The 17,431-nt window shown below is 59.2% G+C and overlaps 2 long non-coding RNA genes across 2 annotated transcripts; one reads left to right on the forward strand and one right to left on the reverse strand.

Moving 5' to 3' along the window:
- The first annotated feature begins 1,986 nt into the window (after positions 1-1,986).
- LOC122442362 lies at positions 1,987-10,002 on the forward strand. The gene is made up of 3 exons (XR_006269639.1): positions 1,987-4,611; positions 5,172-9,472; positions 9,948-10,002. It is a non-coding gene; the product is annotated as an uncharacterized LOC122442362 (long non-coding RNA).
- Positions 10,003-13,853: 3,851 nt separating this feature from the next.
- On the reverse strand, positions 13,854-16,991 carry LOC122442366. Its single transcript, XR_006269643.1, has 3 exons — positions 16,405-16,991; positions 16,060-16,208; positions 13,854-15,090 (listed from the first exon to the last, which is right to left on the reverse strand). It is a non-coding gene; the product is annotated as an uncharacterized LOC122442366 (long non-coding RNA).
- Between the last annotated feature and the right edge of the window lie 440 nt (positions 16,992-17,431).

Genomic DNA, 17,431 nt, shown 5'->3' on the forward strand with positions numbered 1-17,431 from the left:
CTCCAGCCGCCCCTATGCCCACTTCCTTCCTCCGCCCAGGCCGGACGGCTGGGCGAGATGGGGATGCCGGCTCCACTCAGGAAGCGCCTGAGCCCTGCGTTTTCCCGCACGCGGAGCCATGCCCGCTGCCTCCATCCCGGGGCGAGCAGGTGTTTCCGCACCTAGGCGCTCAGGGGAGCCTCACAGCGGGAATCGGAGGCCACCGGAGGCCCCACAGCGAGGCCCCAGTTTGTGCTGACTCTTAGGAGACGTTCCCGTCACCGCGGCAGGTGCTGGGCTTCGGTGTGTCCCCCCAGAAACCAGCCAGGCCGGCCTGGCCCTCACTGGGCGAGTCTCATGCCGTCCTGAGACTGTGAGGGCCTGGTGTCCGGGTGGGAGCCCCGGAGCTGGGCTGCCCCCAGGCTCCGCGGGTCCTCGTTCTTCCTCAGGCGGGTCCAGCTCTCCTGCATCGACCTTCCCGTCTGTAAAGCAGGGCCGACAACCCGCCCCAGAGAGAGGTGCAGTGAGACATGCGGGGGACAGGGGCAAGGGGTGGCCAGAGGTCAGGCATGATGCTAAAGCAGAGCAGACGCAGGTCACAGTAGGAGGTAACACGGCTGATGCCAGACCATGCAGGTGGGGCCCCCTCTGGGCCTGGCCTGGGAGGGAGCCCGGCTCCGGGGCAGGAGCCTCGTCTGGCACCTGGGTCTTCAGCCTGCTGTCCAGAGGGAGGGTGCTAGGCACTGGGGTCTTCAGCCCACTGTCCTCAGGGAGGGTGCCTGGCACTGGGATCTTCCACCCGCTGTCCACAGGGGCTCTTTTGGACCCTGGCCTGGCCGCACTCCAGGGTCCATCCCCTCCCCAGCCTGAGAAGAGAAGGCCTGGCTTCAAGGCCTCATCCTGGCTGTTCTCACCAGCTTTGTGACCCCAGTGAGTCGCCTCACCTCTCTCCTCTGGAAAACGGGACTATTTCTTCCTACGCTATTCACCCCGTGGGATGGGCCAAGGATTAGAAAGCTGACACAGGGTGAAAAATGCCCCCTGCCTGCCCAGCGCTGCAGGGTGCGCCTTGGGAGGCTCAGCCCACAGGCCTGCTGGCATGTGACCCACACGAAGGAAGCCTGACACGTCATGGTGTGTCTGCGCTCTGGCACGGAACGCTTCCCCACGGCACAGTGGTCTCTGCAAGACCACTGCCCCCCAGCATTATCCCTCAGGCTGGGCTCTTCCTGGAGTAGAAAGATGGGGGGTCACCGCGCTGAGCCTCTGAGCTCCTAGGTTGGAGTCACACTGGGCTGGGCTACCCTAACCCTCCCTGTGTGCACCGAGTTGAGCGCTGAGTGACCCCAGAGCTTGGTTTTGGCTTCCCAGGGTCATAGCCTCTGAGGCCATGGGTAGCCAGACAGCCCGCCCCAGCTCCGGGGCCCCAAGCCCACAGCAGGGCCCTGCTCAGCTGCACGGGCTGGGGACAGCACGGCCTGGCGTCCGTCCCAGCTGTGGGGTGTCAACCCTCGGGCCAGTCCATCTGCCCCGGACCTGCCGGCCTGGGCCGAAAATGGAATTGGACGGTCCTTTCGGGAAGCAGCCCCAGAGGAGAGGAGCCAGGTCAAGGCCAGCCTCTGGGGTGCAGTAAACAGGAAAATCCAGGGGGCTGGAGGCCCAGCGGGAAGGGAAAGGGCTGGGTCATAGGGCTTCACAGAATGTTTGAAATGGGCAGGAAGTGATGACTTCTTGGTGTCTACACCCCCGTCCCCGTCTCCAGCTGCCGAGTCAGCTTGGAGGCCACCAGGGTCCCTCGTGGGAATTACAGGGAGCCCACAGCGTGGGCCGAGGTTGGTGCCTGCCCGACGCCCCAGATGAAGCCCAGGCCCCCCTCTCGGCCCCTGGGGACATGCTGGGGAGTGGCCGGTTCCTGGGCAGCCTGGCCCCAGGGGTCAGCTCAGCACGGGGTCCCGTCTCCTTGCCAGACAGAGTCCCAGATTTATTCTGACGTCTGTGTGTAGCAACAGGAATAAAGTGTTCATATTTTTGACCCAGTGATTCTGCTTCTGGGAATTTAACCTGAAGAATAATGTGAAACCCAGAAAACCGGCCGCCCGGAGACTCCGCTGGCTGTGTTATTTATAAGCGGGAGAACCCGGAAGCCACCCAGATGTGCGTGGAGGTCGGCTGAGAAACCCTCCACGTCTGTCTAATTGAATGATGTGCAGTTGTTAGAAGTCAGGCCTGTGGAAAGTTCCAACAACGTGGGAACGTTCCTATGCGATGGGAGGAGGAGGCGGCGGCAGACGGCGTCTCCGGGCTGCGGGGACGAAGCCTTGAGCGCCCGGCGTTTCGGGTGCCCCGGCATCCGCCCTGGTTCCAGGTGGTAGGAAACAGTGGTTTGGGCTCCTGCCATGTTCTGCTCTGCTTTGTGGGTCGTGCAGGGGGCGGCGGGGACCTTCTCACAAAACCCCGGACTTGGAGACCCCCCCCACCCCGGGGCCCCCAGGGGCTGGGACTCCAGGCTCTGTCTCCAGCTCAGCAGCTGCAGGGGTGGGAGGCTCTCTGGAGGGGAGTCCGGAGGAAGGGCGCCCATGCTGTCGGCTGGGGTGAGGCCTGTTCTCACAGCTGGGACCTGGCCCTGAACACTGGAGGTGGGGGCGGTCTCTGACACCTAGGCCACGAGGATGCGTGGAGTGAGGGGTCCTCTCCCAGGGAGACTGGCTGGGGGTCGACACCGTCGAACCCTCTACCAGCCGCCCCTACCCCCGCTCCTGGAGCCTGCTGGGGTCTTAAAGAGAACGTGGACTGCGGTCGGTGTCCCTGCCCCGCGAAGGGCCTGGGATCGGGGTGTGGGGAAGGGCCTGGGCCCCTCAGATGTCTGGGAGAGCGTGAGCTCCAGACCCGGGTGTTGGTCCAGACACTCTGACCCAGGGCACAGAGTGTGCAAACGAATGGAGGAGGTGGGTGAGTGGTCAGGTGTCCGACCGGGGAAGGGTGCCATCCCACCCAGGCCACACGCTGACCCTGGGGTGAGACGCAGGCCTCCTTAAAGGAGGGCGGGGAAAACAAGGACCTGACCCTTGAGGGCTAGTGGGCCCCAGGGAGCAGAGGAACCTCTGGCCCACATGCCAGGCAGCAGGCCCGAGAGAGCAGCCCCCTGCGCCCACCTGCGGCCGCTCTCCTCCTAACCTGCTGTCCAGGTTTCTGCGGCCGTAGTAGTCTCCGCGGCAGGGCCTGGGGCAACCAGGGTTAGGTTGGGACTCTGGCCAGGGAGCCCATGGACGGCAGTAGCCCGCGTTCATCCCAGTGGACACCACTGTTTCTTTCTCTAATGGGTTATCTGACCATCCGGTGAGGAAGGCCGTGCAAAAGTGGGGAACCTGAGTCATGTGGGGGGAGAGAGGCAAGGCAGGATGGGATCTGATGACCCCGGCAGCGGTTCCCAGAACACCCTGGAGTCTGATGCAGGATTTTGAGCTTTCGGTTTTCCTGGGGAGAGGGCCTGAGCCTTCACCAGGCTCCCCAGGACCCCAGGGGCCACACAGAGAGGTAGGGGGAAGCCTCCCACCATCTGCTGCCATCGGGCTGGCACTGGGCCACGCACATTACCCCAGAGCACTCCCTACTCTTTCTGCTTAAGACCTAATTTCAGAGGTGACCCAGGAGCCCAACAGGGAGGTGAGCGGGCTGGAAGAGGCCACGCGCGGACAGTGAGCGGCGCCCCGCTGCCCCGCACGGCAGCCTTCTCACCGTCAAGCATCTCAAGGCTCACACGAGATGCCGATCACTTCCAGGCTGAGTGGGAGCGCTGCTCTTCTCTGCCAGGAGCCGGGGCCGGGCCGGGCCCAGGCTGGCTTCCCGTGGGTGCCTGCTGCTCCTTCCTCCCCTCCACGCCCCAGATGGGGAGCCAGCCCAGGGCTGAGTGGGGAAGCCCCGGTCTGACTTCAGACCCTCCACCCAACCCCTCCTGGCCTTTGCCCTCAGCCCTCCTGCCGAGCCCCCCCACCCCGACTTCGTGCCCCTCCCTAAAAGCACAGCCCAGGGCCTGGTCTTTGGGAGGGATGCCAGCCCGCCTAACCTCCCCCAGGCCTCATCTTCTCACCGGGAAATCGGGGCAGCGCTGTCTTCTTCACAGGCTTCAAGGTGACAGGGGTGGCTGCCACGTGGCCTCCTGGGGACCTCGCGGGGACAGGCTGAGTGCTGCCCTTGGCACGAATGAACGAAGGAAAGAGGGAAGGAAGGGACTGGAGTCCTGACACGTGCTCAGGGCCCTGTGCTCAGTGAAGAAGGGGAGACAGGAAGGCAGGTGCCACAGGCTCCTGTTGATACAAAGAGCCTGCAGGCAGTAAATCCTGCAGGTAGGCCGACTCGGCCCGGACGGGGCGGGCGCAGGGTACGAGTGATGCCCATGGGGCGGGGTCTCCTCCAGGGGCGACAAGGAGGTTCTGGGACTAGATCCTGGTGTCGCTTGCTCACCGCAGAGAATGCGTGAAATGCCACTGAATGGTTCAGTTTAAAGTGGCTCCTTGTATGTTGGGAACCTCCCTGTGGCTCAGACGGTAAAGAATCTGCCTGCAATGCGGAAGACCCAGGTTCTATCCTTGGGTCAGGAAGATGCCCTGGAGAAGCGAATGGCTACCCACTCCGGTATTCTTGCCTGGAGAATCCCATGGACAGAGGAGCTGGTGGGCTATAGTCAATGGGGTCACAAGGAGGGGGACAGGACTGAGTGACTAAGACACACACTTCTGTTATGTTATGTGAGTTTCAGCTCCACTGCAGAAGCCTGAAGTGTGGACAGGTAGGGGTGCTCCCTCCAGGTAGCTGACTCCTACTGGCATGACGCCAGTCCCAGGGGTAAGGGCTGGCACTGTGCCCCCAGGTGAGGAAGGCCCTGTCCTTCCCAGCCCTTCCCCCCTCACCCCAAGCCAGGCCTCCCCTTCAGCCAGAGCCAGGGCCCTGCGCCAGGGACCAGAGCTGAGCTGGACCCGCTGGCTGGCAGGCCCGTCTGGCACTTGGACCCTGAGATGCGGGGACAAGCCCCCAGCACCACTTCCCAGGGTGGGGGGGGTGAGATGCCCTCTCTCTGCCCTGAAGCCGGGCGCCCCCGTCCCTCACTGGAGACCCCGGAAGACCTGAGGCTGGGAGCCAGCTCAGCTCCTCGCAACGCCTTGAGGCTCTTCCGATGCCGCTTCTCTGGTTTGCAGGTGGACAAGATCCTTGTTTCCAGCCGTCAGCCCAGCCTTCCGGCCCCGACCCCCAGGTTTGACCCACACCACGAGATGTCCTGAGAATGCCCAGACCTGGCCTGGCGGTCGGGGCCCCCGTCTCCATTCCTGGCTTCGTGGTGCCCCTCTTCTCTGTCTGCTGTCCTCCCCTAGAGGCTCCTGAGCCCACCCTGCCCAGCGCTCCCTCTCCACCCACCTCTGTGTCCCTGGCAAGCCCCTGCCACTCCCAGAGCCTGTTCTTCATCTTCACATTGGGAATTTGGCCCTCCCAGCACTGGGGACCTCAGCCCACCTGCCTCTGGTCACGTTCCCACTCCCAGTGCTGCCTCCACCAGGGAGCTCTCCTGGCCTGTCCCAATGCCGACAAGAATCCCCTCGGCCAGCTCCGTGGAGCCAGTCGGAATTCTCACTCAGCCCTGGCTGGTGACGTCAGTGGCCATCCCCATTTGACGGATGGGCTGCTGAGGCTAGGAACAGGGAGCCACTGGCCATAAACCACACAGCTGACATGGAGCAGAGTAGGGTCGAGTCCCCTCGGAGCAGGTGAGAGTGTCTGACCCACGCTGTCTAGTTCCCAGGGGCTCCAGGGGGCAGCAGGGGACGGAGGGGGCCACCCACCTGCAAGCTCGGGCCTCCCAGGGAGCCTGGCCCCAGCTGGCCTTCTGTCTGTCAGTGTCCCCTTGCCGGGCTGTGGATGCCAGCTCAGGGCTGGTCAGGGCCCTGCCACCCCTAGGCTGTCCATGGCTTCCACTGACCACCTGCTCCCAGGATGGCACGTCCCTGGGCCGGGGCAGACAGGGGACAGACCACCGCACCCTACACCTCCTGGCTGCCCCTTGGCCTCATTTGCCCCCATCCCCAGTGACCCACCTGCTCCGTGCCAACCTCCCCAATCCCCAATGTCACGGACAGCCCTCCCTGCGCCTGGCCACACCCCAGGCCTGTTCCCACCTCTTAACCTCTGCCCTCTGCTCTCTCCCCCAGGTACACCCCCCAGAAAGCACACCCCCGGACCTGTCTCTGGGAACAGTGCCAATCAGACTGGCCGCACGTTCTGGGGTGCTGACTCCGGTGTCCTCGCTGATGTAGCAACCCACTCACCTCCCGCTCCCTGGGAGGCAGGCCCCATCCCTAACCACCTCCCCTACTTCACAGACAGTGGGCAGGGGCCGCTTCCGAACTTCCGGCTGTCACTCCAGATCTGCAGGGGGGACCCCACCAAGGCATCCATGACCCCACACGGCTCACAGCAGCCCCTCACGCTCCTGCGTGGCCCACAGCCTGTCGGACAGGGGCCTCGCCCGTCTCACAGACTTAGCAGATTTCCTTTCTTCCGCCCGCCCCCGCTTCTGCCACATCTCTCCTTCCCACCTTGGGCTGAGAGCAGATGCCCTCTCAGGGCAGGGATGTCCTGTCCCCTTTTACTGCTGAGATCACTGAGGTTAACAGGGAGACTGCAGGGTTGCTGGCGGTTGTGGCCGCCCAGGTGAATGGGGTTCCCTGGTGATGTGCAGTGCACAACCTGAACCACTGTGCTTGGTAAGCCCGTGGTCACTCCCACCTGGTGCCCATACCTGGCCAGTCTCATCCTTGTCCACCCTGTGCCTGCCACGTGTGAGTGACAGAAGGACTCAGAAGCTGGGCGAGGATGTGGCTGGCTGGCCAAGAGCTGGAGACTGTGGGCTCTCGGCGCTCAAGCAGCATTCCTGGGATGCCTGTGCCCCATTCAGCAGCCAAGGCACTTGCTATGCAAACACTCAGGGCCCCACACACAATGGTTCCCGCCAGCCTGGCTGCCCAGCCAGACCCCGCCTCCACCTCCTCTCCACCCCATTGTCCTGCCCTCTGGAGAGGGGCAGTGTGGGGGGCCCTGGGGGGGGACCCAGGCCTGGTCCCTTTCTCCAGGGCAGGAAGGGGCTTCTGGGGTGGCTGGAAATGCCCCAGAGGATGAATGGCCATGCAAATGAGATGCTGATGAACCTGGACCGGGCCTCCCCAGAAAGCAGTCCTGGGAGCTGCCCCCTCAGCAGCCCGCAGGGAGGGGGTCCCCCACCCCGGCCCTCCCCCTTCTGTGGGCCGAGCCTCCAGCCCCTCCACAGAGACTTTCTTGGGTGGAGAGGGCAGCTCACTGGGCCTCCCGCCTGGGCCTTACGCATTCTCTTTCCTCTGTTTGGAATCCCAGCCTGGTAGGTGCCCCTCCTCAGGGCCTGACTGTCCACAGCGTGACTCTGGCCCCGAGGGATTGTCGGTGCCCCCGCTCCCCGCTCCCCGCCGCAATGGCGCTGCGTCACCGCTGTGGAGGTCTGAGTCCAGAGGGAAGAGCCTGCCTGGTCAGGACTGAGTTCTGCACACAGCAGCCTGTTTGATGAATGAATAAGTGACCTCTCCAGCCTCCCACACCTCGCCCCACACCCGCAGAGTCCCGACCCAGATCCTCTGGCAGCACCCCAGCCACTCCTTCACTCGCATTCGCCCGGTCCTGAAACCAGCAAGGACCCGAAGAGTGTGCCAAGGAAGGCTTTCCGCACACGCCCCGGCTCTCACGCGGCCTGTCCTGAGAGCCGGTGGGTGCCGGGTCCTGTGGGTCCTTCCCAGACCAGCTCCGCAGGCACGCCTAGTGCACACGTCTCCGCCAGCCCCCCTGTTCCCCGACACAATCAGAAACCCATCCCACAGCCCGCTGGGCTCCTTTCTATCTCATGCGGCCTGCAGACACGGCCCTGTGTTAAAACTGGAAGGCCTTCTTGCCTACTCTTTGCCTTCCCATGTGGCCTATATAATACATCCCACTAATGGGCATTGATGGAGAAGGAAATGGCAACCCACTCCAGTGTTCTTGCCTGGAGAATCCCAGGGACGGGGGAGCCTGGTGGGCTGCCGGCTATGGGGTCGCACAGAGTCGGACACGACTGAAGTGACTTGGCAGCAGCAGCAGCAGCAGTGGGCATTGAAGGTGTTTTCTGGCTGCCTCAGAGCCGTGCTGCCGTGACCTGGTACCCAGGCGACTATGGGCAGGATGCCTTCCTAGAGGTGGGACCACTGCGTCGCAGGATGTGAGTTTGTAATTCTGAGGCATTTTGCCAAACACCTGCCAGGTGAGTCTGTAACCATTTCTAATAATTTACAGTAATATGTGTGAGTCCCTGTATTCTCTCAGCAATGCCAACAGTGTGTAATCGGAGTCTCTGCCAGTCCGATAGGTGTATACACCATCAGTGCAGCCGTCATCTGCATTTCTCTCACCAGGAGTGAGGCTGAGTGTCTTTCATCTCTTCAGGAGCCATTTGCTTTTTCCTTTCATGAAAAAGGAAGGGTATTGAGACTCCTGTTCATACCCTTTGCTTTTTCATTTTTTTCCCCTACTGTATTGTGACCCTGTTATTGATTTGCTGGAGTTCTTTACATATGCTAGAAACGAGCTCTTTGTTTGATACAATTTGCAAATATTTTCCCCAAGTTGCTTTGTGTGGCTTTTGCTACGCAGAAATTTTATTTCATGTGTTTGAAATGATCAAAATACTTCTTTGTGTGTATTTGGGTGTTTTTGTATTTTGTATCCTGCTTAGAAAGTTCTCATCTCAAGTTTATAAAGAAATTTCTACTATTTCTCTTTAAGACTTTGTGATTTCAGTTTTCACCTTTGAAATCTCTGACCCATTTGGAATTTATTTTAGTATGAGGTGTGAGATATACCTCCAACCTTACTCTCTTTATTCTTTCCAGATGGCTTCCCAGGTATGGGTGGGTCTTGAATGAGCTATCTTTTCTCACTGATTTGAAATTCTGTGTTTGTCACATGCTGGATTCTCTTACATGTTTGGAACCGTTTGAGGTTCTATTGTGTCCTTTTAATCTACCTGTTTATTCTTGCACTAGCATCCCACTGTTTTAACTCTTCTCGCTTTTAGCGGTTTTGATGCTTGTGGGGGCTAGTTTCCTCGTCTTACACCGGCAGAGAATGCAGGAGCCGTAACCTTCACCTTTCCTGCTTTGTGACCTGGTTTTATTTGAGGCAGCAAAGCGCTGAGAACCTGCATCTCCCAGCTGCAACGCAGAGAACTGTGGCTACAGGACTCGGTTCTAGACACGGGGCCGACGGGGGTTCTAGAGGGGGAAGTAGAAGTGAGGTTTGGTGCTTCCAAGGAATTTCTCTGGAAAGGAAATCTTCTCCTTCCTTCCTCTTCCCAGATGCCTGGAATATGACGTGATGACCGGAATCCAGCAGCCATCTCGCACCACTAGACACACTTGGAAAGGAAATCACACAACAGAAGAGTGAGGTAGAGAGATGGAAGGATCCTGTGTCTTGAACCATGGAGCCACCACAGCTAGGCAGCCCTCTGCTGCCTGCCTCACTAGCGGCTCCTTTCATAGTAGAGAGAAATATACACTCATCAGAATAAGCCTCTGAGTATGGGTTTCTGTTATAGCAACCAAACCTAATTCTTATTGAAATAAGCTGCTTCTTCAGAATTTTCTTGGCTGTTTTTGCTTGTTTAGTTTTCTACATGAAGCTTAGAATAAGGTTGTTTAATTGAAAAACGTGTCTTATTTAGCTTTTCAGAAAGTGAAACATCAATATATTTATGGATTTGTTAAGAAGAACTGATTTCTTTATGGTATTATCTTTATATTTTAAGTTAGGTCTTTCCATATGTTTAAATGTTGCTTTATGTCCTTCAGTAGCATTTTAAATCTTTCTTAATGTGAATTTGGAATATCATATTGATCTCCAAATATTTTATAATTTTACAGCAATCCTATACATGCAGAGTACATCATGAGAAACGCTGGGCTGGATAAAGCGCAAGCTGGAATCAAGATTGCCGGGAGAAATATCAATAACCTCAGATATGCAGATGACACCACCCTTATGGCAGAAAGTGAAGAAGAACTAAAGAGCCTCTTGATGAAAGTGAAAGAGGAGAGTGAAAAAGTTGGCTTAAAGCTCAACATTCAGAAAACTAAGATCATGGCATCTGGTCCCATCACTTCATGGCAAATAGATGGGAAAACAGTGGAAACAGTGGCTGACTTTATTTATTTATTTTTTTTTTCTGACTTTATTTTTGGGGGCTCCAGAATCACTGCAGATGGTGCTTGCAGCCATGAAATTAAAAGACGCTTACTCCTTGGAAGGAAAGTTATGACCAACCTAGACAGCATATTAAAAAGCAGAGACATTGCTTTGCCAGCAAAGGTCCACCTCGCCAAGGCTATGGTTTTCCCAGTGGTCATGTAGGGATGTGAGAATTGGACTATAAAGAAAGCTGAGCACCGAAGAATTGATGCTTTTGAACTGTGGTGTTGGAGAAGACTCTTGAGAGTCCCTTGGACTGCAAGGAGATCCAACCAGTTCATCCTAAAGGAGATCAGTCCTGGGTGTTCATTAGAAGGACTGATGTTGAAGCTGGAACTCCAGTACTTTGGCCACCTCATGCGAAGAGTTGACTCATTTGAAAAGACCCTGATGCTGGGAAAGATTGAAGGCAGGAGGAGAAGGGGACGACAGAGGATGAGATGGTTGGATGGCATCACCGACTCGATGGACGTGAGTTTGAGTGAGCTCTGAGAGTTGGTGATGGACAGGGAGACCTGGTGTGCTGCGATTCATGGGGTCGCAGAGTCGGACACGCCTGAGTGACTGAATTGAACTGATAGTCTTTCATATATCACCCAATGGGTTAATATTTGTGCATGAAGGATATTGAGATTCCTGTATTTATTTTGCTCCCAGACTCCATAACGAATTCTTTAACTGTTTGGAAGAGTTCAGTTTTTCAGATACTCAATAAAGTTGTCTGCAAGTGGTGATCCATTTATCTCTTTTTCCTATAGTCATAACTTTATTTCTTTCTCTTGTTTAATTTCACTAGCCAGTACCTCTAGAACAATGTTAAATAATGGTGGATCCCTTTGTCCAATTTTGACTTTTTATACATGTGTTTTTAAAGTTTTCACATTAAGCAAGGTATTGTTTTGGGGTGAAGACAGATATTTTATCAAGTTAAGAAAATATTTACCCAGTCCTATTTTATTGAAAGTGAAAGTGTTAGTTGCTTAGTTGCATCCAACCCTCTGCGACCCCATGGGCTGTAACCCACCAGGCTCCTCTGTCCATGGAATTCTCCAGGCAAGAACACCAGAGTGGGCTGCCATTCCCTTCTCCAGGGGATCTTCCTGACCCAGGGATCAAACCTGGGTCTCCTGCATTGCAGGTGGATTCTTTACCATCTGAGCCACCAGGGAAGCTTATTTTATTATGATTTTTTAAAATCCAGAATATTGTTGCATTTCATCAAATGCCTTTTTGGATTTCAGTGGAGATGAATATCTTTTCTTTCAAGCTATTAAAAGGTGAGGTGTAATCATATAATTCAGAGCGCAAAAAGTACACAGATGGTGTGCTCAGATGAGGTGATTTGAAGAGACTTTGTAAAAGGACTATTTATAGAGGTGGGGGCAGGGATTGGGGAAATAGCAAGGGGTCCCACAGCCCGAGGGCCATGTGCGCTCCAGTCCTTAGGGCTGGGACGGGTGAGCACAGGGACGTGGAGAGAGATGCTCAGCTGAGGGATGAGGCCGGGCAAAAGGGGAGGCAGCGAGGTGGAGACGCCTCCCACCCCCGTCCCTGCCCAGCCTCACCTGCAGCCTCAGAGGGCAAGTCCGTGGAGGGTGAAGACGAGGGGGCAGAGGTGCGGGCCGGAATCCTGGCTCCCAGGGTCCAGTTAGGGGTGGAGAAGGGGGCTTCATCTTTTTAGGACTGCTAGGTTCTGCCAGTTGATGCTTGCCTAGGAATTTTGCACTGATTTTCAAAAGTGAAATTTGTCTACAGTTTTAATGTATTTAGCTGGGAGGGATTGGGGGCAGGAGGAGAAGGGGACGACAGAGGATGAGATGGTTGGATGGCATCACCGATTCGATGGGCGTGAGTTTGAGTAAGCTCTGGGGTTGGTGATGCACAGGGAGGCCTTGCGTGCTGCGATTCATGGTGTTGCAAAGAGTCGGACACGACTGAGCGACTGAACTGAACTGAACTGAAGTGCAATTTTACAGTTGCATTTGATATTCATATTATACTGTTCCCATAAAATAAAATTGGAAGCTTTTCTTTTCCTTCTTTTTTTCCCCTTCCTTTATGGGCTGAAGCAGTTGAAACCACACTAGAGCAATCTCCTTCCTGACACTTTGGCAGAATCCCGCTGGCGACCTGTGCTTTGGTGGGAAGTGGGTGGGTCATACGATTGCTTTTCTTCTCTGATCACTGGTATGTTTACATTTTCGATATTTTCTAGTGCAAGTTTTGGTTAAAATTGCCCTTTTCATCCCAGATTTTAAAATCCATTTGCATATAGTTGAGCAATGTGGACACTGAGGATCCCTCGGCATTGGTCCCCACATCTCGCTCTTTATTTGGGGTGTTTCCGCCTTCACCCTTTCAGAAAAACCTGGGTAACAAACATGCTTTGCAGGAGGATGTCAAGATTAGGCTGCTACACCTCAGTATCTTGCACAAAATCTCGCACCTCTGGCTTCCCTGGCGGCTCAGTGGTAAAGAATCCTGCCTGCCAATGCAGGAGACGCGGGTTCGACCCCTGATCCAGGAAGATCCCACAGGCTCCAGAGCAGCCAGGCCTGTGTGCTACAAGTACTGAGTCTGTGCTCTGGAGCCCGGGAGCCACAAGTACTGAGCGCACGTGTCACGACTACGGAGACCCACGTGCCTGGAGCCCGTGCTCACAACGAGAGAAGCCCCCGCAGTGAGAAGCCCCCGCAGTGAGAAGCCCCGCAGCGCAGCAAAGAGTAGCCCCTGCCCACCGCGACCAGGGAAAAGTCCATGCGGCGACCCCCTGCTCCCAGAGGCACTTCACGGATGTTTGCGGGAGACGGACATGCAGAAGGGCGAGACTAAAGCAGAGAAGCCGGGTGAGCCCACCCCAGCGGAGGCCCACTGATCCCGGGGCCACGAGACTGTGGGAAGCCGGGGACTCTGGCGGCACTGGCGATGGGGCCGTGAGGCTCCAAGACCCATAAAACTGTCCCCGGCCTTCAGAGACAGCTGGGCCCCGTCAGCACGCACCTAGAGAAATGGTCCCAGACCCCAAGGGGAACCCGCGTAGGAACCGATGGCCTCCGCGAGGGGCTGAGGGAGTCGCAAGGTCGTGATGCGGCGTGGGCAGAGGGGACCCGGTGACTGCGGGGGGGTTCTTCTTCCCTCCGAGTGACCGTGTAGGTGTGTGGTTAGTACCGCAGACCCCGGTGCCAAGCTGGACGCCAGGCTTCCGCTGGGCCCCCCGCTGACCCAGGGCCACTGAGCCTCAGGGGGCAGCCCGGGGGGCCACAGGGCGCTGCGTCAGGCTCCCGGCCCTTGGGCAGCCCCACCCCCAGGCCGGCAGGCTCTGTCCTTAGTGATGTGGTGAGGATGTTCTCCGAAAAACCACAAGCACCCCCAAGCCCACCGCCCCCGGGGGGCTGAGCCCGCGCTCCCCCAGCTGCAAAGGCCCCGCCCTGTGGGAACCGTTATTTCCCGGGGTGGGGGGTGGGGGGTGTGGGGAGTGGCTAGGTTTTGTACAAAGACCGTTTTCCCAACCAATAAAATAAAGATTTTAAATGACTTGGCAAATGGTCTTAACGACAGAAGTCATGTTCCCTGGTAAAAAACCGACAGCGTCCAGGTATACAATGTCACAGGCTGCCCCCACCCCCGGCCCAGAGACTCCCGGTGTCAGCCCCACGTTTACACCCCTGAACACCGCTTACTCATAAACAAACCCAGTCTGGGTGTTTCTGTTGGTGAAATTCTCTAAAAACAGCTGCGGATGGCCCAGTGTTCAGAGGGCCCCCCCCGCAGCCCCGTCCTGGGCCGGGCTTGTGTGCGAGAGACCCCCTCAGCATGGGGGCTCAGAAGGAGGCGGCCAGGGACTGTCTTTCCCAACGAAGTTATTTTTATGCGCAGAGATGTTTGTGGGAAAGTCAAGGGGAGTGGGAGGAAAGGAAACAGAGAGACCCAGCTCGCAGGCGGGAAGGGGACCGTCCACTTCAGTGACTGCCTTCTGACCCTGGGCTGGGGAGGGACGTGGGAGGGGAAGGACCCGGGGTGGTGGTGGGGGGAGCGGGGAAGGAGGGGATGGGGCTGGACTTCACTCGGCCTGGCCAAGCTCCAGGGGCTTGGGCCGGGGGCTGCAGGGGGGCTCTGTACGGCAAAGCCCTGGTCCTCCCAGGGCCCAGCTCCAACGCGGGCCTAATTATAGCTGGGAGGGGGCGGCCCCTGCTCCCCACAGAGCCCACGGAGATAAGCCTGTTTAGACAGGGCCTGCTGGTGGTCTTGCCCGTTCCCAGTCCTTCTCAGCCACCACGACAATTTTTGGTGGCCAGGCAGCTCCCAAGGGGTCAGGGAGGGTGTGGGCAGGGTGTCTGCCCAGACCCGCCTTCACTGAGCCAGAAAATTACCCCCTACCCCCCAGCCCCCGCCAATCCCCTACCCCGTTACCCCCGTCCCCTCAGTCTTGCGCACCTCCACGCCCCCACCCACCCCCACTTCCACCTCCAACCTGCCGTCAGAAAGGAAGTCTTCCTGCCGGGATCCCTCTCCCCCCCACCCCCCGCCATCCTGCAGCCCTTGGAGGGGAGGGCGGGCACCCAGCCCCAGCGCCCTCACCCCTCGGTCTTCCCGAAAAGCCTTGCATCTTCTGGGCCTGATGAGAGAACTTCCTGCTGGAGACACCCGGCGTTCCTGGGCTGCTGGGCCTGCCTGTTTCCTCCTATTTTCTGACTCTCATCCACTCGTTCACACATTCCGTTTGTTCAGTACACACAGGGGCGAGAAGAGAGGGGGCCGAATGCCCACGTCTGCGTCCAGCGCCCTGCAGGCCGCGTGGGCGCCAGGTCGCCGAGACGCCTGTCGGGGGTGGGGGGTAGGTGGGCAGCGGGCTGTGCCGCTGACCGACCCCACCCGTTTCCCATCTCTGTCCTCCACCGCCGTCTCTCCTGGGGGCCCCACCCATCAAGGCGGCCTGAGGTGGGTGCCCAGGGCGGCTGAGTCTCCCTGGAGCCCCAGGGGTCCTTGCACAGGTGGGGAAACGGAGGCCAGGGCAACAGCGGGGCCCCAGCTGGCCACACGCCTGAGGCCCACCGAGCTGTCCTGACCTGACCCGTCCCTGCCACACTCTGGCTGGCGTCCCGCCCTGCCCTCACCGCCTGGGTGGGACTCTGAGCTCCCTGGGACCCTGGGGGGCGCTGGTTCGGCCAGGTGCAGGGACCCCTGAAGGACACACTTCCTGGCCCTGCCCTTGAGGTGCCCAGAGTCGGGGGCTTTGTCTTCAGAGGGACCCAGGCATGGGCCAGGGGGCAGCCCCAGACCACTGGGCCCCTGCCATGGAGGGGGCGCCCCACCCTCATCCCAGGCCAGCCTGTGCCCACTTGTGTGTCTGCCCGTGACGCTGGGTGTGTCTGTGCCCACCCGTGACACCTGGGTGTGTCTGCCTGCTGTGCCCACCTCTCTACTTGGGCCTTATCTGATGGGCCTGCTCCGTCCCTTGTGAGCCCACACGGGCCCCGAAGAGCAGGAGGCAGCCCACCCCCTACCCCTCAGCCTCTTCTGACCACCCTGCCCTGCCCCTCCTTGGCGGGGGTGGGGGGGGCCCTGTCCAGGCTGGCCGGCTGGCTCCCGCCTGGCTCGACGGAGTCCCATCTCACTGCACCTGAGATAAGGCCCCGGCTCAAAGCTGCTTTGTTCGGCCAACAAAGGGACATTTCTGCGGCGCCCTGGGAGCCGGGCCCCGGGCTGGGGATGCCCCAGCCCAGCCTCGGCACCGGCTCAGGAAACCTTAGCCCAGCCCAGGCCCGGCCCTGGTGGCTGGGGACATACCTGTCGCAGGCTTCCCAGGCCCTCGGGCCCACAGCAGGTGTCTCCTTTCTGCTCCCCGGCCCAGCCTGCCCATGGCCCAGGCTGTCCGCTGCTCAGCTCCCAGCTACGGGGCCCACAGCCTCCACCTCCAGGGCCAGGATAGCAGCCACCTGCGGGCAGGGGGGCCGGGTTCACTGCCAGGAAGCCAAGGCAGCTGGCCATCCACAGAGAGCAGGGAGACCCCCCGCCTGGGCCTGGGCCCTAGTGCCCTAGTCCAGCCTCCTGGCCTTTGTTCCCTCTGCAAGGGTCGTTCCCGCCCCCCACCAGCTAACTCTGACTCAAGGGTGCAGAGACTGAAGACAGCACCTGGGCAGGGTCCCCCGGATGTCCGGAGCTGGGCCGAGGGTCCACGGATCGCGGCCCCCCAAGGGTAGGTCCACGTGGACCTTCCGAAGGAGGATTTCTCTGGACTCAGGGTCGGTGCAGATGTAATTCAGGCAGGATCTGGAGATGACACCCTCCCAAGTTAGGGTGGCCCCACATGCAATGACAGGTGTCCACAGCCCCACAGACATGCAGAGCAGAAGGCCGTGTGAAGGCAGGCTGGGATAACAGCGATGCGGCTGTCAGCCCGGGAGCCACGAGGGTTGCCGGCCAGCCGCCAGGGGCTGGGAAGGGCAGGGAGCAGACTGTCCCTCAGAGCCTCCGAAGGATGGCGGCCTGCAGGCAGACTGGCCTCCAGAGCTGGGAGGCAGTTCCCTTCTGTTGCTCTAAGCTTCCCGGCTTGTGGTCCTCTGTGACGGCTGTCCCAGACACTAATAGCATCGCAGATGCCCCCACCCCCCTGCAGGGCCACCTGGAGCCTTCTGGACCCCCGCATCCCAGGGCGCCCCGCCTCCCAGGTTTGCAGGGTTCCCAGCAGGGCGTCTCCTGGAGCGCGGCGGGTGTGTCCCTTTCTAGCTGACCGCGGTGTCTGCCTCCCTCCAGGCACGCAGCAAGCACTCAGCAACCGCCCCGTCCCCAGGGAAGCGGCCAGGCGGTGCTGGTCTCCAGGGGCGGCCTGGGTGGCCGGGGAGCCCAACCTCGGCCTGGCAGTTCCCGCCCATCCCTCTGCCCCCCTGCTTGGGGTCTGCAGCCCCCCCAGCTTCCTCCCTCCTTCCCCTGCAGCCCTGGTCACAATGAGCAGCCCCGGGGCGTCCCTGCAGCCACCCTCCCCCAGGCTGGCTGGAGCCAGCCTTCCTTCCCCCTCACCCTCTGCTTCCCACGGGCAGGCGGGCAGGCCAGCTGCTCACCCGGGCCCAGCCTGCACGCCTCGGGTCACGGGGTCACGAGCAAGTGTGGCCGGGGAGCCAGGGCTCCTCACCCTGCTCCCAGTCTGGGGGCTGCCCCTCAG

The sequence above is a fragment of the Cervus canadensis genome, chromosome 5 (genome assembly GCF_019320065.1).
Source record: "Cervus canadensis isolate Bull #8, Minnesota chromosome 5, ASM1932006v1, whole genome shotgun sequence".
In the NCBI taxonomy this organism is placed as follows: Eukaryota; Metazoa; Chordata; class Mammalia; order Artiodactyla; family Cervidae; genus Cervus; species Cervus canadensis.